This window comes from Typopeltis vanoorti, chromosome 6, assembly GCF_054136105.1.
Source record: "Typopeltis vanoorti isolate ZY-2024b chromosome 6, IOZ_Tvanoo_1.0, whole genome shotgun sequence".
Classification (NCBI taxonomy): Eukaryota; Metazoa; Arthropoda; class Arachnida; order Uropygi; family Thelyphonidae; genus Typopeltis; species Typopeltis vanoorti.
This window is the reverse complement of record NC_143554.1, coordinates 89,996,500-90,017,595: the sequence shown is the minus strand read 5'-3', so window position 1 is coordinate 90,017,595 and position 21,096 is coordinate 89,996,500. Positions and strand designations below refer to the sequence as shown.

General features: G+C 34.1%; 2 protein-coding genes across 2 annotated transcripts in view; one reads left to right on the top strand and one right to left on the bottom strand.

Annotated features, from left to right (window-relative positions):
- LOC150105691 (uncharacterized) overlaps window positions 1-21,096 on the bottom strand; it is a 139,980-nt gene that overhangs the window by 80,290 nt on the left and 38,594 nt on the right. The gene's annotated exons all lie outside the window — the stretch shown is intronic.
- The window catches only part of LOC150105690 (uncharacterized), a 124,525-nt gene continuing 110,133 nt past the window's right edge, over window positions 6,705-21,096 (top strand). The window contains exon 1 of the mRNA XM_090394530.1: window positions 6,705-6,922. The gene's annotated coding sequence lies outside the window, so the exon portion shown is untranslated. The remainder of the gene's footprint in view (window positions 6,923-21,096) is intronic.

Sequence of the window (21,096 nt, the reverse complement as noted above, 5' to 3'; positions counted from 1 at the left end):
ACTGGGGAAAAAACGTAATAATAAAGGGTTTGATGATTCAACAGTATCAAATGATCAATTGTTTGCAAACAGGTTTACCGCTCTGAACGGTACAAACCTCGGTAGCGTAGCCAAAACCTTTTCCTGAGGACAGAAAAAAAGAAATGAGAAGTCTTAGACACTTTAGGCGGCTGGATTTATTTTTCTATAACAGATCTGAAATATGCTTCTGACCCAACTTAATGAGGTTACAGTCAAGAAGACTCCACCCCGCGGTCTGTGTCTGAAGGAGATGCGAAAGTCTAAGCGTCAATCGTAAAGAAAGGAGGAAGTTATTCACACAGAATCTTCAAGTGTTCCGTCATTTTTTTTTAAAACCTCTCTCTCTATATATATACACATCAATATTATTTTTCTTTCTTAGGAAGGAAGATACCTATGCAGTATAGAGCTAAACAAATTTATCACCTCTTCGGCTAGGGGATATTTCCCAGATAAAGAATGGAATGGGAAGAAAAAAAAAAAAAACGTAATACAGTTACATACCAGCAAAGTGAGCGTCTGTTGTTGTTTTCTATTAGTATGACCTTTCTGATTAATGCTAGTAGTTTTCTAAGAAATATGAAAAAAACAAAATTTATCTCACGACTGCTGCAAACCACTACAAATGGGAAATAAGTGTTTGACAATTTCTGTGAACCTTCGACAGCTCACGGATCAATAAAACAGATCTGTAAAGGCTAGAGATGTTTTGTGAACTTTGGATTAGTCACTAGATATTAAGAAGATAAATATACCGATAAATCATCCAACCCTGTAGGGGAAAAAAACTTTTTTTTTTGGGGGGGGGGGGCAACAAACACCCTTTGAATACTGACCGTCTCTTGGCACACATCCTGGAAGTCCACAGATCATTTGTACGTCATTTCCTGCACTTTCCAAAGATAGGCGGAAATATTTATGAAGCACTTCACTTCCCTTTCCGTCGAAGCTGCATGTGCTGTATAAATATCGGTTACCAAGGTAACGAATGGTGGGCAAAAACACAGAAGGTCAACAGCTGCATGGAGCTTGAAGTTTAACCCACCAGATTTACAAACGGTCTGCGCAACTTCCGTTATGTCACTTTTTTGCCATGAGCACTCTATTTATCCACGAACTCCGGTTGATAGTTGTCCAACCTAAAACAGCAATGATTAAACAATGAATTAATGGTGAGGAAATATTTACCGAAAACCTGAATAATTAATCTAAGGAAGCATTTGTTGCAGAACTGATGTGCAGAAACTTGAAATAGAACAATATTCTGCTCAGATTATTGCAAGAAAAAGGAAAAAAACAGTGACTGGATTAGAATAATTCCTTATCTTTATAAGTTGAAAAGATATACGATGTCGTTTGTAGGACACTGAAAAAAAAAAAGTTGATAAAGAAAATCAACAAAAAAGGGGAATAACAGTACTCTGACATCATTTACATCATCGAAAGATTAATCAGTTTTCTTTATCACTATAAACGAACTTAGTAATGACAAAGGAAATATCTGATAATTTTCTATCATTTGCTCTCCTTAGTAGCACAGTCCATGGGACAATGTCTTGGAAAGACTAGGGTTCGAATTCTGTCTTAAAGGACTTCTCTCCACCCTCTCAATTCTCATAATATAACACTCAGCTTTAGAATACAGACAATTTGCAGACATAATGCACTCTTCCGCAGTCTACAACTACTTTAGCTTGTTCTATGACACACACTAATTTTCCATGGGATTAAAATATAATACATATAGAGCTTAGGAGTTCGCTCTATGATGAAGGCAGAGGATTTTTATCTGCCGATAATAAAAATTTATAATAAAAAAATAAAATAAAAATTGGATAAACGTTTTCATTGCATCGACTTATTCTAAGCTGATGAGAAATAATAAACACAAACAGATAATGTGTAATAACGTCTGTGTTGGTCCAACAACCCAATTATCGAAGATATCGAATTCGCTTCGCCATTCATCCAGAACTTGTGTAGCATTTCACCACACTGCTCATTGCATCAGAGTACGTTGGCATTATAATAAGGGTCTACAAACTCTGGCAGTTTGAAAACAAACAAGGAAATAACTACACGGATGCAAACATAGCGGGAAAAGATGAGAAGCAGCATTGCTATTTAATTGTTGCTTTTTTTTCCCCTTTCCCCCTTTGAGGCCATTAAATATCTACAGAAAAGTATTCAAATATGTATATGAAAGACATACGAAGCTACTGTTTCTCTTCATTCCTGTCATCGTCTATTAGAATTAAGTCAGTGAGGCATCGAACTCTCAATTCTTAATGCCGAACTTTATCTATCAGTGTTTCCCTAAGGTTATAATTTAGCTCTATATATTATCCTCACTAATGACTCATTGGAGTGCGCAGAGTCTGCATTGTTCTTTCATAACACAGGCCTAATTGTGATAAAGCTTTAATTGTATTCGGAGGATTTTTTTTTTCTTCGCATCTTCTCCCTTCTGTGACAGCCACTTATATTAATTATACCAACTGTATCTGAAATAATTTATTTACAGAATGGGCTCATATTAGTATTTTTTGTGTCCACACGAATAGAAGTACTTAAAACAATAAATAAAAATACTCCTTGTTTGGATTTTTGCCATTGCTGCGTATCACTTGAAATCTTTTAGGCTTAACGATATGTTATTATAAAGAGTGCTATTTTAATGAACTGTATTTTAAATGTTGCTTGTATATTATTAACATTCACAAGCATTTCGTAATTAGCAGTATGGTTTAAACTATTAAAACTAATTTGACAATGTGGGTTATATAAGTCATCTTTCTTATTCACAAAGTGCACTAAAAAAAAAAAAGGATTTGTTCTGCAGTGTTTAAGAATGTTGTACGAACAGAGTGGTTTCAATTTTATCTCTAAGGTAAAATGTTCAAATATTTCAATTACTTTCCGTTTAATATTCTAAATATTTTTTAAGTATATTCCCGATATTACTCGAGCTTATGTCATCGCAAATAATTTTGGTACATCTTAATTTAATTATTTCTTTTCTAATCTAATAAAAACTTATTTAAATTAACTGTATTTTTAAAAATTAATTTAATTTAAATAATTTAAATGAATTTTATTTTAGTTTATTTATTTAATTGGTAAACATAAGAAAGAAAAGTAATATCATAGGAGTAAACTTTTAAACGAGTACTACAGGATATTTTTGGTTATATGGAAGGTGGTGAAGGAACACGGGGAGCATCCATGAATTGCGTGCCGTTAAAAAAGACGCAAGAGCTAGATTTTCTCTCGCAAAGTAGAAACTGAGTGGAACAGTTTGCAGAATGAATTTAAGAAAAAGTATGACAGTGTGTGGTTAATGTATGGCCTCTCCCGATGAGTCCTCGACTCCCTGGAAGTTTCATATGATATCATCAGACGATATCGACATGTGTTTTTTTTTTTTCACAGGGATTTATTTCGTTATTCAAATAATTCGGAAAATGTAGCCGGCCTGGTTGGCCGAGTGGTTAGCGGATCCGCTCTCCAGCCAAGAGGTTGCGGGCTCGAATCCCGCCATGGGCATGGATGTCTTACTCACTCCGTGTAGAAAGGGCATATGCGATCCTACCACTTCTAGTAGAAGGCATCCTCCCAAAATCCGGTGAGGTACAGGAGTGGCCATATGGCGTCTACGGACGTCAAATGTTAAATCTTATTATCATAGGAAAATGCATGGTAGTGTGTGTTCCATACAGTGATTTACATTTTTATTACTGTATATAGCAGAATATCTAGTAATAACAGCTAAACACGATTTCTATTACTGCTTATATGTAAATTTTTTATGCCCGAATTGTACAAAACATTCTTGAAACAAAGATGTTTAGAGACGATATTTAAATAAAAAAAAGAAAAAAGAAAAAAAGGCGCCTGCACAGCGCAGTCGCGTAGACATCAGGCTAAAAGAACAGTTAACACGCATATCATCCTAGCTTCACAGCTTTAGTTGTGCTTTTTAGCGGCCATCATATAAAATAAAATCAATTTTATTTTATAAAATCTTTTAAAATAAATCTGAAAGACATTTGTTGAGCAACCTATAGCTTGTTAGGTGACCTCCGTGTCACCATAGTTTATAATGTATTTATGACTGGACTGATGCAAAATAAAACACTTAAAATTATAAAATATAAGCACATTAATTTTGTTATGCTTATCACGGTATTTTAAAACTGAGAGGTTTTTTAATCGTGAGTTTTATTTAATAATTGGTTTTCGGCATTACAAATTTAGCCGCTAGTTTCAGCAATTGTTTCTAGTGTTGAAACTTCGCGTCAGCGTATAGAACCAGTTTGCAGAACTTGACAGTCCATCTATTTTTTTTTAACGCCAATTTGCTCCTTTAAAAAATACATCACTAAAATAAACAAGTTTTCGCCATAAAAATGCAACGATATAAAATCCCATATTTGCTTTTGTGCAAGGCACCAAAGTGGTTGATTGACTATCCAATAATAGCTTTCCGCATGAGTAAGCAACCTATTTATTTTATCTGATTTTTTTTTTTTTTTTTTTGGTCTATGTTTACGATTGGGTACATTCAACGCGAGGAACCAAACCGTTGCAAAACAGATAGCGTCTATCGAGCAACATAAATTGTTCATTATGCATTCACAATCATCTCACTGAAGTCCATTTGCAATATTTTAAAGCATGATTCAATAATTAATTTAAAATAAAGAACATATCAGGTAAAATATATTTTAATAAATTATTTATAATACTTCACGATATATTAACTGGCTTTTAACAGCCATAAAAGCTTATGAGCGTGATAATGACAATCACGATGACACGTACAGATGGACACTTGCATAAAACTAACGTTGTGTTAATCTACATCTTATTTAATATTAAAATTTGTAAGTGAAATTATTATTTCTAATATAAAATTTTAAAATAAACTTAATGAATTAGAAATAATTGCATGAAATGAATTATAATAAATATCAGACATCTTCAGAAAACTAACATTATTATATTCAAGGCAATAGTTCCTTCTGTTATTATGTGACACCTCCAGAGATTCATTGTGGGCAGACCAGTTTTATCATTAGGCGAACCTAGGCAATCGCTTAGGGGCGATTATTTATTTTTATAAATATCCACATGTGTAAGTGTACGTGTGCTTGTGTGAGTATGACTATATATATATATATATATATATATATATATATATATATATATATATATATATATATATATATATATATATATATATATATATATATATATACACATATATATATATATATACATATATATATATATATATATATAGAGAGAGAGAGAGAGAGAGAGAGAATGCATAGAGTCGCCTAATTTTCTTTGCCTAGGGGGCATCAGATACTCGCGGATCGGCCCTGATTGTGGGAGGACGCATTACTCCACTACAACTCACCGTTTCCATTAATTAATCCTGCAACTACATCATACTACTACCGCAACATACACACAGCGCCTGCTAAGCCCACCACTACATACATATACATATTATATATATAATATGTATATAATTGTAAATAATATTGTCTGTAAATTGTGTGTTCTCCTGGCTGATTTGGCTGTATGCGGGATTTGGATGGCCGTATGTTTATAAATTTATTTATATTTAGAAATATATAAATTTAACTATAAATAATGAACGATTATATAAATACTATAAATAATGTAAAATATAATTAAATAAAATTATATAAATATTCCGGGCAAAAGTATCTGTATTTATAAATAATCATAACTTGTAAATTAATAAAAATAATTTATAAATAAATTAGTTGTAAATGATAAGTGAGTAATATTAAAATTTATAAGTGAATTTAATATTTCTAATACAATTTTATTTATAAATTTGTACATTTGCCTTAAATATAATAATTATTTTATTATATTACATAATAAAAATTATTATATTCAAGGCCGATGTACAAATTTATAAATACTATAAATAAAAAAGTGAAAGTTCAATTAATATACCTCAACTATTTAAAGGATAATAAATACTGATTTAGCTGATAATCAATTATTGAAATTAATATTCTGATATGTTTTTCGTGGCTACTAAATGACACAGTTAGCTACTTAGTGAGATATTTATATTCCAGTCTGGTGTTTAGGATTAAAAGATGGTTATATGTTCCATTGCGTCGTGCAGGAACAATAATAATAAGAAGAAACGAAACCAAGTGGTTGTCCTTAAACAAATTAGATTCCCATCTTCAGAATAAGATACATGAAATAGTGTACAATCAAATAGTTCATAAAAGCAATGAAAAGTAATGTACCACATCGAACTGTTAAAAATAAAAAATTAGTATATTTTTAATATAATTAATATGATCTCGATCTAAATCATGTTTGCTTCATTAAACGTATTAATTTGTTAAGTTCATATATGCAGCGTTAGTTAACCGTACGTGTTTAATGCCCACTGTCATCAATCTCTTTCCTTAGGATTTGTACATCGACCTCTCACTCTTTCTAGTTACCTCGCCCCGTTTGCCATGCTATCAGCAGTTGTGCCCTCTAGCGTGCGTTGTTTCGCGAAGCTCAGGCCAGCTTCCTCACAGCCTGCATTGCAAGTCTGGTTGGCTGGCGAGGTCGGCCATGCTGAAATGTGGCTGAGAGAGCAGCTGGTCTAGATGAGTAACCTAGGCAGCTGATGGGGGTAGCTTGACTCTATAAGCAACTTGTAACGGACGCTGGTTTTTCGCGTCTGTCAGTGTACGAGCCGTAACTCGTGTTTTGTTTGACTGTGATAAAAGTATTGATTTAAAAAAGCTCCCGCGTCTAAAATTTATTGATGATCTAAAAGTGCTGTGGAAATGACAGCATGAAATGTGCCAGGAATCCCAGTGGACTAACCAGTTAAGAGGTGGTGAGTAAAATTAAACTTATTTTTTGTTGTGTACTTTTTTGTAATGTTAACGTATCCTGGCAACCCTCTCCGGATGCTGTAAGTCATCCAAGCAATAGACCTCGTAGCCACTACCTCCCAGCTAGATGCTTGGCCCTGTTATTGATCGGCTAGACTCTCACACGCCATGTTCTAATACGTGACCCGGACGCGACTCTCCATATCGAATGTGGGTGCAACTTGTAAGTGGAATACATTGGAGTTATCAATATTCGATGATTGTACGGACAGTAAGTACAAGACAGGAAACAGTTATGTGATTAGATTGTATTGTCTTTTAGCTGTGGTATTAATCAGTGAGTATTCCCGTGATATCCCAGGATATGATTTAATGTTTACAAACAAAGACAACTGGACGTGTGTGAAAGGGGGGGAGGGGGGATTAGCTGCATATCGATTTGGTATTCCCCCATGCTTCATGAATTACGCAACTTGTACGTGCAGGTCACGAAGCCAATACCATAGCAGACAACAATAATAATGTACAATACTGTATCTGTAGATAGAGAAATCATTACAGCTATTTTGTATTGTTCATATAACTTTAGACCTCTATTTTTTTCTTCCTCTTTTTCTTTCCTAGTAGTTACTATTTCCTACTTTGTAATCTTACTGTAGGATGTCTTTGTTTTCATTCTAAAAGTGTCATTTATCATAAGCCTCTGGTATCCAAATATGGGGGAGGGAATTCATCACAACGATTATTTCGTTCAAAAAAAAAAGTAAAAGTTAATATATTTTTTATTTCGGAAAGTGTAATAAGACTTCAAAAAAATTTAATACTGTCAAAAGATCATTAACAAGCGTCTCATGTTAAGGAAATTTTTCACTAATTTTATCCATCGCTGAACCACTAAGAAATATGCCATTTGACTTAGCCTCAAACCCTAGAATTTTGTTTTGACTGTAGTGATATAATACACTTTTTTCTTTTTTTATATATATATATGAAAGTAGATTACAACGATATTATTTCATTTTTTTGCATGCAAAGCAATAAAATGATCTATTAACACGTTATAGTTAAATAAATCCCTATTTGATTTATCTATGAACGAATGCAAGTTAATTTTGGATTTTTGCTAACGTTTTGAATATGGCATTATAGTTCATAAAAAATTTTATCTTTTAATTTTGTTTTAAGAATTGAAATGCATTATTAACAATACTACATTTTACATAAGGATTTTGGAATTCTGATTATAATAAGTTCCAAAAATATTTAAGATTAGAAAAGACAAAAATATAATAATAGTAAAAGCATTTTGATGATACATAAATCGATAGACCAATGGCTCGATACGTATAGTAACATAGCTCTATAAATTTACCAGTAGCGTTACATATTAACATAGAGGACTACCAAACAATGACTCTTTCTCTGCACCTCCGCTATCCAAACATATAAATATTCATTTCGTTAAGGTTATAATGGCATTTGACAGAGGCAGAAAGCGAATGATTATGTGCAAAGAAACAAAACATTAAAATATATTAACTAAAACAATTATCCTTGAAAAGATTTCATACTTCCTTTTAATTACGGATGAAGCAAACAAACCATTATAACCTTAACGAAATGAATATTTATGTTTGGATATCGGAGGTGCAGAGAAAGAGTCGTTGTAGTGTTCTACTATATAGCATATAATCTACGGTTATATAATTAATAAAAAAAGGCAGCTATCATATTATTTTTTCTATTACGTGATTTTAAAGTTCACATAATATTGTGTTTGTTACGTAAGATATTACACGCTTAGTAAAATGTTGTATTTCTGGCCAAACAACTTGCTTTTGTCCCAAATGTTACGTTCGCTATGTGTAGATTAGTTGTCAGATTGCATTTTGTTTCTTTTTTACCATCTTAACGTTATTAAACTGGAAGTACTGACCTAAATATTTCGAATTTCTAACAACTCCCAGAGTTCAGCCACGCACCTAGAAGGAACATCCAGTTATTACACACTTATTCGAATTTTTTTTTTCCCCTTTTAATAATTATCGCAGGACGATTCCTCATATGCGCCACCATCAACAACGCTTTTTTTTTTCGTAAACAAAATTTGTTTGACTAAGGCAATTCTTTTAGAACTAAAGAACTAGAACTTCTAGGAATTTTGAGTCGATCTGATCCTATGGATGCAATCAAATCGTCAACAGTTAGCAAATATACAGTAGTACCACTTTGATAATGGCGTATTATGATCTCAAAGACGTACAAAGAATCTGATATTCGTATAACTAAACTTTCAGTCCACTTTGAAAACAAATGGATTCACCACCTTTCCATATAGCATCAACGATATAATAACACAAACTGTAAGCACACCAGTGTGTGTATGCGTGTTTTAATTTCTCCTCTTCCGCTAACTATAGTACGAGTTTTGTGACCCCAGTACTGTTAGGTACAATGCGATGAGTGTGTGTGTCCCCATCTTCTTCCGGTCTAGGTATTACCTCGCAACGGAGCAGCCTACAGATCCCAATCTGAAGACTTTTCAGTACCTCGACAAACGAGCGCCGGGTATAGTAGATCTAGTACTGTATGTGCTTGTTAGCTATCCCATTGTTCTAGCGGGGTCAATGTTTCTGGCGTGTAACGAGTGCCGCAGTGACCACTTAATTACTTAAACATGGCTGGCTACACAACTTCAGCTTGTATTCAATCCTTTCCCTCTCCCCTTTTTTCCACGCTTCCCCTTCTACGTAAAAGCTGGTTTTTCGTCAAATGCTGCCAACAGGTGGTAAAAGATAAAGTCTATGAGCGAAGCCTAATTATCGTGTCTAGAGTTAAAAGGAAAGAACGAGGAAGTACGTTGCAGTTTTTGTCACACACCCTGTTTTTTTGTCTGATGTACAGTTGACAAAAATCAATTATCGGTTGACTTTATGGCAACTCATCCATAAAATGTTCCATGAAGAATAGATTATATCAACGAAAATATTAGTTGTGTTGTTAACGAACTCATATCCGATTGACCTTCAAAGAACCTGTTCATTCTATCGAAAATGAATTGAACACCGGTTACGAAAACAGATGAAGTATAGCGCGCGCCATTTGTTTCCTCGTTTGTAACCTGCTCGAGCATTGTTACGCTTAATGCTTTTGTGTAGTAAATAAATAACTCGCAAGCAACGACAATGGACATTGTGTTAATTTAAACAAACCGTTTGCCACTGCAGTACAATGGACACTGTTGGATGATTTCACATGATATTGGACACGAAAAAAAAAACAAAAAAACACGAGAATAAAATAAGAAGCGTTACAGAGTTCTCACATTAATCAACTTCATTATTAGCTAGCATCTTCCTGTTTACTCAATCTTTTCGTCATGCCTACTTTAAACTGTGAAGGTTTGAAACTTCCGGGAATAAAAAAAAGAAAAATAAATAAAAACCTGTTAGTTATTGAAGAAAAACACGCATCAAATCGAATGGCTCATGCTTGGGTTAATACCGGCAAAGTCTACTTTCTATACATAGCATAAGTTCCATTGTAAAATGGAACACATTGTCATAAAGATATGCAACAAATAATTTGCCAACGGTTTATATGCTTCACAAAAACAACAGTATAGACGTGATGGAGGAAATGAAGGTATTTGAAAGCTTAAAGGCATCACGTGATTTTATAACGAAGAGTAGTTATATTCGCTCTACTACAATATGTAAGCAATTAAATTTTAAAAAAAAAAGTAACAAAGTGTAAGACAAGCCATCGTTATTTGCACAATCCTTGTTTTACTTTCAGAACTGCTTACGTTACAGATCAACTGTAAATTAATTATATACAAATATTTTTGGAGTTTTTATACCCATCACGTTCCTCTCCGCAAAACATATCACAAAAATTGTATCGTCCCCTTCCATCCAAAGAGTTTTAACCATTGTCAACAGAAGACAGCATATTATGCTCAATTAGCTACATTCTATAATACAGTATCTCTGTTTCTACATCGTTGCGCACCGAAATCAACTACGTTTTCCACTAAATGTACGTTTGTTGCGTTTTAGATAAAACTGAGGTTATAATAGACGTTTCAGCGTTGTGACAATTGTTAAAAAACCTTCAGTTCAATTCAGATGTTCTTTTTTTTTTTTTTTTTTTTTTCAAACAGACAGCGAATGAAATAAGTGTATTTAAATATGAAACATTGAATAAAGATACCTTAAACATATTTGGAACTTCAACATTTTCCCAACGAAAGCTGTACTGCACTACTTTTGGCCGCATCGACGTAACTACGATTTTTTTAGCCCCTCTTACTACCCCTCCCGCCGCAAAGCGCTTTCGATGGGGGGGGGGCTCTGAGTGCTTTCATTAGACCTGCTGTGCACTCAATTCCCCCCCCCCCCAAACATCGCGGAGTTTGTGCGGTATCGTCTCCTTAGACACCGCAGTAGTTTTGTAGCTGAGAACATTGTCACCAAATGGCAAAGGGCAGCGAGAGGTACTGTAAGTCATAGATTGAAGTACAGCACATGGGCTTTCTCCTTATATTATAAAACCAATTTATGTCAAATACTGAAACATGAATTTAATACGTGTATATTACAACAGCAGCCCATTTTGAACTGGAATAATGTTACAAAAAGAAATCTACCCAGTATATGTTATTCTGCAACCAACTCGCAATATTTTATGCCTATTATTTGAAAAGGGGGGGGGGAAGTAAAGCAGAACCAGTTTCTTTTTTTCTTTCTACTATCACCATTACTCTCTCTCTTGAGCAGAAAAGTCACGAATATGCCTCGAAGGCGCCAATTTCCTTTTTTTTTTTATCTCGTTGGTGGGCCTCTTTGTGCTTGCTCAGTAACTTTTTTTTCTTCAACCGATGCATGGTTTCATAAATCTGTTGCCTTCATCTTGCATTTGTTTTTCCCATAGCCGTGTTTGTAAGAATATCTTGAGGAAATCGCCTGTAAGGTTATCACACTGTCATGTCTTATGTACAGCAATAGCCGTGAATTTTTTTTTTTTTTTTTTTTTTTTGTTGACTAGGGGGACCCCCTAGGAGTGGGAGAGTCAAGCAGATCGTATTGCTTTCACTAGATACAAACACTGTTCAATGTTAGTGCGTCCGAAAAATAAATAAAGTAAACTTAAATTACACTAGTCAAGTGAACAGTCTTAAAATGTTTGTAAAGTCGTGAAAAAAAAAATTAAAAACGAATCTCACAAGTATTGATTTATTCTGAATGCATTTAACTTGGTGAAACACGTTCCATAAAAAAAACAGAAAAACACAAACAGGTGCACGTTTGGAACTGGACTGCGCATGACATGTGATGTAACCACTGTTTGAACACCTAGGATTAAACCATACAGATATGCCTACCATAAAAAGATAAATTTTACACGAGATAAGATATGTAAATAGAGTTTAGTCGGTTATAAAAATCCATTGAGAAAGGTCGGATTCTTTCTTTATGGGCATGCTCATTTGTTTAGTGAATGTTTGCATGCACGCTATCTGCAATTCTAAGGATCTTTTACAAATGTGCAATGTAATATAGGCTGACAGTGTTCTCCTTAAAACATTTTTAGCAAAAATTCCACTTATTTATTATCCTTTTGTAAATGAACGTATTTTTCTTCAATAATACACCTAGAATTTCGGTATGATGATCGACATTTTTTGATCGCTGATACACCTATTTAGTATCTGCAGATTGGAGAATTTTAATTGCTGTTATCAGCATGTTTAAGCCGGTGACTATGCATTAGCAAGTGATAATTAACCAGCAGAAAAAAGCGTGCATCGGTTAGAAAAAACTGACGCAATAATAGAAGCGACTTTTGTCATTTTTTAGTATATCTACTGTTCCAAGATTAACATTACACGAAGTTTTGTAAATGAACTACTGTCACGTGGTTTTTACAAATACCATGCTTCACGAAACAGGTGCAACAGATCTGTTCTGTTATATTGATTACAAAAGTAAAATCTTTGCAGCATGATAGAAAGCTATAAAAATAACAAACTGCTCCAAGCAAATGAATAAAAGTTGATGTGGAAAAAAAATGTCGAAATAACTAGAACATATCGAATGATTTCCTGGGTAGATAATACTTTCGGAAAACGTTATTTTTCATGTACGAACAATTTTATAGAAAGGTTGTTCCGTCAAGTTTTGGCAAGGGCCATTTATCGTAACTAAACACCATTGTTATTGTCAGAGACACGTGTTAAGAGCTTCGGTAGCTACGCATGCGTGAAATAATACTAGAAATGCAACATTTCGGACTTATGGATTGGGTTCATTAGCCACACAGTTAACAATGAAAGCAAATTTCTCAATATTCTCTCTCCGCCTTTTTTTTTTTTTTTACTTTACGCAAGTTGCTACAAATAGAACGATACGCTAAGGAGGTGATTATAGCTTGTATAATTTCTCAATTCAGTAATGCTTCAAATCGTCAAGATTAAGCTTCGAGATGTATTTTTTGGGAAGGTCTGGTTGCAGGGTATCTAAAACCTAATCCGGGCGCAATCTTCCATCTAAATGTACACAACCCGAATTCCTTCACAATCACACGAATATTTTTAGTTGCTGATGACAAAATAGCCCGTACTTAACTTTCTCATCCCGTCACGACTGTGTCCTTGTCGTTAAAATATCCCTTTATTGGAGTGACCTTGCCCAAGGACCAAAAAGGTAGGAAGGCGGACGTTACCATGGTAATTGACGTCTGGCGTTTGCTGACACCTGCGCCTTCTTCACCTCACGATCTTTCTTCCTGTCTGAAGACCTGGAGAGTAGGCGGCGGCGGGGGGGGGGGGGGATAGATGCCTAGCGCGTGCTAAGTATGTTTCAGTACTCTGATAGTGATTGCAAAATACGCTGATTATGGCGTCAGATGCAAAGATATGCGTGTACTCGAGCAGCCAAACCACACCTAGACTATCCTGGTGGAAATAATAGTGCCTAAACGATGGTAGTGGGACATTACTTGTACTCTTGAGTTCCTCGCTTGACTTTAAATTATTGGATAGCATGCTTTGAGTACAGTAGGAAAAGAAGAGAGAGAGCTAAGCATCTATAGCATGGAGACGTCTACTGTAACAAATTCACATCGAGTTCCTATCTATGGCACCAGAAGAGTTTAATACCCTCTGGCAGACATAACTTTATGTGGTTAAGGATGTTTATGACTAAGACTTTCTCTTGTACGTACATTTCTGTAATGCCCAAAGGAATATTTTATTTGATCTCCTGCTGTGAAGGCATTGATTTTTTTCCAAAGATGAAATATTTATTTATTTGCCGGCTAAGTTTCTTGTGAAAAGTCACAACAGCAGAAAATGAGTCACAAATATATCTGTGTACCATATTCTTAGGCAGTGCCAGTTTTGTTGTTCTGTTAGTACATTATTATTTTTTTTCGTACTTAAACTGAAATTCTCATTTAATTTTCGAATTGCAATGTTATTACAATATGAAAGGTTTAAAGGTGCATGCTATGATTGAAATATTTTAAATTATTCAACATGCTGTTTTGAATAAATTAATTAGAAGTAACTATGGCGCCGGTATATATACGAATTATGATTGTTGTATGTACTATGACTGTTTTGGGAGATTAAAAATAAATAAATGTTGCATTACAGATTATAAGTTAACGTATTTTTCTTGAAAATAAGAATGCATCTATTGATACAAATGTAAAAGTAGTATGTTCAAGCTGCATTCATCTAAAAAAAAAACTTTTTTGTATAAATACAGAGAAAAATAGAAGTACGTATAATAGTGCTAAGCATGAATGAAGCCTTCGTTTTCGTTGGCTTTCTTCCTAAACATGCGTTTAGGGCAAGCGATAATTATATACAGATTCATATATTTTCATATCCTTTCTAATTATTTTTGTATGTTTTCTCAATATTATAAAGTTCCGTAGCTCAGTCAGTTTCAACGATTCCCTTTAATTGGAAACAGTTGGGTTCGGATCCTGGCTAAGAACCAGGATCCGAATAACCTTTATCAGGACTTTTCATCTGCAGGTGAATTAGACGGCTTCATACGGAAGTGGAAGGTTTTTCATCCGGCGAAACAAGCAATCAAAAGAACATGCGCAATATACAGATATAGGATACTACGGGAATAGATTAACCACCCTATTCCGTAGGATATTGTTTCGAAAACCTGCAGTACACGGTGTGGGTAAGCATAAAACAGAGACAGTGGCGTGAAGAACATACATTTACATGTAGAAGACTTTGCTGTCCAACAAATTAACATATATTTAGTGAATTTGGGTCAAATATCTGTACGTCTTGTCTGTGAAGCCAGAGGTTGCACTAATAAACAGAGCATCTGACGTCTTTGATAGCGCGCCGCTTGTACGTACATATATACGCGCACACACACACACACACACACACACACACACACACACACACACACACACACAGAATTCATCGGCTTTGGTAAGAATGCTCGATAGACCATTTTTAAAATATTATAATGAAAGGGTCGTGTTTTATAACCCAAGTTAGGATCTGTATCAGACTGGACAAAACTTATTTACCAAGCAAGAAACATTTATAATTCTACATATTTCAAAAATATTAACATAAAAATCATCAGAAAATTAAGAAAAATAAAATAAAATCGGCTAATTGTTAGTGGTGTTTAAGTACAAAGTTGCCCACACTAGAACTGTTCATAGACCAACAGCCTGATTGCTTGGACACGTTCTCTTACAAATAGATATATAATTACGATCACCTCTTGGGATTAATAATCTCTGTTTTTCTCTCTTAGAAAAAGAGCAGCGTCTATAAAAATACTAAAATCTCTATGAGGTGGAATTATCAATGTGACTGACCTTAGTAATTCGCACATTATCCAGTGTCTATGTGGGGGGTTTTGATATCTGTGTGACGAGCGTGACGCCATACGGGCTATTGTTGTCAGCCGATGAATGCGTTTCCGGGAAGTCAGGGGATAGTCTGAATGTCCTCAATTTATTTTTTATTTATTTATTTTATTTTTATATCCGAATCTAGGTATAGTTACAATATCAGTATGTATATAGAATTTTCTCTGCTCTTCCTTCCGTTATGGAAAATTTCATTCAAAACGGCACTCGACAGTAAACAGACGATCTAAGAATCGAGCGGTATCCATAATTCGAAGAAGACAAAGTGTTTTTGAACTTTCTAACAGATGGCTAATGTTTCCTAGAATGCCAATATTCTGTTCATATTCAAGGACATGCGAAATACCCCTACACACTACTGCCAATAATGTTAGGTGATGAGGGGAACGTATTATGCTCATGTAGGATCTGAATATAATAATCTTTAGTTATGATTTAAAGAATTTTTTTGCGTTTGTTATAAGCAAAAGTATGAATGCCAACTAACATTTACGCATTTTAAAGTTATCCGTACCGAAGTGTGTGTGTGTGTGTGTGTGTGTTTACGTGCGTATGCGCGCATCCATATACATATCTTCAAAGATACTGCTGCAAGGAAATAATGATTACTCTTAATGTGAAGTGTTGTGATTCATTCTAGTTATAAAATAACCTTGAAGACATATTTCCGAACACCCGCTTGTTCTCATGAAGTGCTTTTTTAATTAGCTCGAAGCTGAGCAGGTTTGATAAACAAAGTTAACAAAGATATGGGAAAATGATTATGAGGGAACGCAAAATCCCTGGAGATGCTGAGTCAGCAAGCATATGGCAACTGCTTTGCCCGACTGACTGGCGCGTTGGGGTGAGAAAAAGGCCCCTCGAGTTAAGTAAACTGAGCAGCGTTGTCATTACGATAGCATGTAAGAGGGGAGTTATGTGGATAGATATTCATTCTTGGAAATGAATCATAGAGTGTAGTTAATGATTTAAAAGAATACCCACATTATTACAAGAACATTTTCTTTGCCATTTGGAATAAACAATTGGCTGTTTTTGCTAGTTTCTTCTTTTAGATAGACTGAATTTTCGCAAATATCCTTTTTATTATGAATGTGGCATCTAAAAGTGATTTTATTAATTCTCAGAAAAGGTCAGAAGTTTAATAGATATATGCCGCTTTAGTATGACATTAACAATATATATATATATATATATATATATATATATATATATATATAATTTCCATCAAGCACAGTATACACTATTAAAGATATGGGAAAGTTATTAAAGATAAGAGATAAAATCATGCCACATCCGCATGACACCTACTATTTCAATATCAACCGATGAAGCCTTTATAAAGGTTCCTCATGCCATACAAGGGATTTGAACCTATTTCCAACCAAAAGGACGCAATACTATTGACTTTCCAACTACGCCCAGACAGTATTGTGTGACAAGCTGAGGACGTTAAACTATTTGGAACATTGGAGATTTTCTTCCTAATAATTATTTTATAATAAAGTAATGATTTATTTATTTTTAATAGCTTAAATGAAATGAGCAGGGATGGAAGAGTTGTAGAAAATATTCAAAACAATGTAGTGGGGATACATAATCCATACTTGGAGTAGAAAAATCACCAGAAACCTGAAATATAAAAAAAAAGCAGCTGGAGTAGATGCTGGAACAGAAATGCGCAAATAGGTATAAAAGTTTTACTGAGCCTACGCTACATAATTCTGAAGATCTCGTCGGAAGGATTAAATTCCCGATGCTCAGAGCTGAGCTATCATAATACCCATCTAGAAAAAAAAAAAAAAAAAAAAAACAGTGGAGAATTGCAGAAGAATTTCTCTAATCAGTGATCCGGGTAATATATTTATGCGAGCATACTTGATAAGAGACTAGAAAAATATTGGAAGAGAAATATAGGCCAAACAGGGAGTTGTCAGAATCCGATTTTTACTTTAAAATAAACAGTCAAGAAATCACAGAAATATAGTAAGTATCTAACTTTTGTAGATCTGGAAAAGCATATGATAAAGTGCCATGAGAAAAGCTGTCCAAAATGCTGAATTTATATGTTGTAAATAGGACATTGTACAGAACAATATAAGGTCTATATTTACGTTGTAAGTCAGCAGTTAGAGTTGAGAGAGGTATCAATTCTAATGTAAAATTAAATATAAGATAGTGGTGCAGGCTATTTCCACTGGTATACACAATCTGTGTTTCGTATTATAAAGGGAAGTAGCATTAAATCTGATAGCAAATCGGAGATAATCAACTCAGCTCTTTACTTAACGAAGATGATGTTATATTCTTAAGTAAATCCACTGTAAGTCTTCACAACTCTTTAATTAAAGTGAAAAATTGCTGTAATAATTCCAGCAGAACACGGCGTGTTCTCAATGAAGAAACTATAGAACAAGTAAAATATTTCAGCTGTTTAGCAGAATTTTTAGTGAGTATGACAAATTAAATTTGGAAATAGATTAAGCAAAGCTGATATAGTGGGGAAGCCAGATGAACAAATTTACATAGAATAATTTTCATAGCCACACTTTACATAGTTTACATTTTACACACTTTACATTTCAATTTACATAGCCACACTAAACTAGGCTACGTGGGAAAAATTGGTGGGAACAATATGTAGGACATTGTTCCCACCAATTGTAATTTATGGATCTAAGAGTAGGTTAGAAATAAACTAGATGAAAAAAACTAGAAACCAGATATGAAAGTTCTTAGAAAAATCAGCAGGTGAAGCATCAACGATAGAATCGTATTCGAAATAAACTTGACATCGTCGTCAGTATTCAGAAATGTGTGACCAGAGTTAATTTCTAAGGATGGTATAGTCACCTGAACAGAAAGGGAGAGTTAAGATTAGCAACAACAAATATATGACGCCAGGAGAGCATAAAAAAGACCAAGATCTAAGTAGGCTGATTAGGTTACGAATGCTTTAGAAGACTGAAATGTGCTGATAACTATCCCATTCATTTAGAAAAAAAGTGTTGATAGGAAGGTAGTAATAACGAAAACTTAATGAATATAGTGCTATCGTTACAAAAATCGTCCCAAAACAAATCAGTCTGACACAATCGACAGAAGATATGCTGTATTGATGCCTGATAGTTTTGATGATAATTATAATCAACTCGACGTAAATGAGTTATTCTGATCAGGCAGAAGAAAAGGGAACAACTTTTGTTTTTCCATTAATATAAATTAAAGGAGAGATTTGGCATTTGTACGCATGCTCCTTTAAAAAAAAAATTATAACTAGCGTTTATTTTAATTAGCATTTTAGACTCAAATAAACCGACAGGCAGTAAGTAATCTACAGTAAACCTATCCCTAATAATTTATGGAAGGCAAAATTCCATCAATACAGAAGTCAAGAAAGGATACTCTTTCACCACTACTTTATGGCACTTACATAAAGGAAATCCTAAAATAGCAAAATGAAGGAAATAAGACACTAAGGAGTTCCGTTGCATATCCTGCTACATGCAGATGATCACGTAATATAGGAGCTAAATCGAAACGGCTTCATAGATCATTTTTAAACTGAACAATGTTGCAAAAGTGAATTTGATAGTTTCGCTTAAAAAAAAAAAGTATCATATTATAGCAGTATAGCAAGACGAAACATTTCCTTACTTGATTTTGTAAAATGTATTAATTGAATCCCAAGAGCAAAATAATATCAGGAAGTCTTCTTAAGTCGTTCACTTATGATCAATAAAAAAAAAAAGAAGGCGTAGAATAAACAGGTGTTCGTTATCAATCACGAATCTCACGCAAATTCAGTACACGAATGAAAATAAACTTACTAATAGCTCCTAATTAAAAACTTTAAAGTCTTACATGACTGACTTTAAGCGATAAAAAGTTGGAGATTTCGAAGTGCAGTCTGGTTGAGAGTCACTCACCATTAAACAAACAGCGCTATCGTGGGATAAACTGCGTACATGTTAATCGCCAACATTCGCGAATGACGATTTCCGCAACTATTTCTTCTCGGATCTATATTTTTGACGTAGCAATGGCGATAATGTTAAACTGATTTGCTTTAGGGTAGTGAATATCTGCACACTAAAACTAGAAGATCAAAATATCTGTCTGAATTAAATCTCAAGTCAAAAATATACTGCGCAGCAATCTCATTAAAACTCACTCATCATTAATAGCAATAAATAAATATTTGCTATTCAATGTTTATCAACGCTATCACTCACTGTATGAAATAAAAGGTATAAAATAAGTTAACTGATTGTTATTAATTAGAAGCAGCAGTTTTCTGGTATCATGCTAACATCAGATCTTTATATTATTACTACATGATACTTTCAAGGATTCATCACATATACATTTCAGGTTTTAAAATGGCAGTGCTTAATCTGGTTAAAGTGAATACCTCGTTTATATTTAATGTGATCTCTTATACCATTTTATAATCAAAGAGTAGATAGGAAATTGCGAAGACGCCTTTTGTATACAGACATGGTGTGCCTTTATGGCGTTATCTGTTATCAATTGACTGATAAAGAATGCCTAAAAATTTGCCAATAATAAAAAATAACATGACGTGTCAATATTCCCTTTTGTTTTCGTGGTATGAGAGCCTCCGTAGCCTCAGTCAGTATAAACGAAGCCCTTTGGTCGGAAAGACCTGGTTCGATCGTCGTCAGTGACGTGAGAAACCCTTATCTGGTTTCTTTCGACTAAAGGTGAGTTAGCCGGTCTCTTACGGAGGTATGAGACCTGTTTTTTTCACCCCGAAACCTCGAATTTTTTGTCCCTCAGGACGAAACCAACCTATTCCGTAGGATTTCGGTTTCGAACGCCTGCAGGGTTAAAGTGTGGGATCTGTGCGTGAGCGTAAATCAGGATCGCGTGGTGTATTTAAACTTGGGAAATCTGCTCTACGGAAATCACCGATTAAAAAAAAAAAAAATGATTAGAAATTAAAATGTATTAACCCTTAAAACAATGATGAAGTCAAGCTATTGATTTTAATTACCGTTTTATTTTTTATTTTAATTTTACTTTTTATTTATTACTATTATTTGTATTTTATTTTATTTATTATTATTATTATTTTTTTTTTTTTGGCACTTTGTAAGTGGAGGATGACGGGTGCATTTTAGCAGATGCGTGGATGCGATGTTTAGAAGGAACGGCAGTTAGTACAAATATTTAGAATATAAAATATTGATGTTAGGGATCTAAAACATTGTTTTGATAG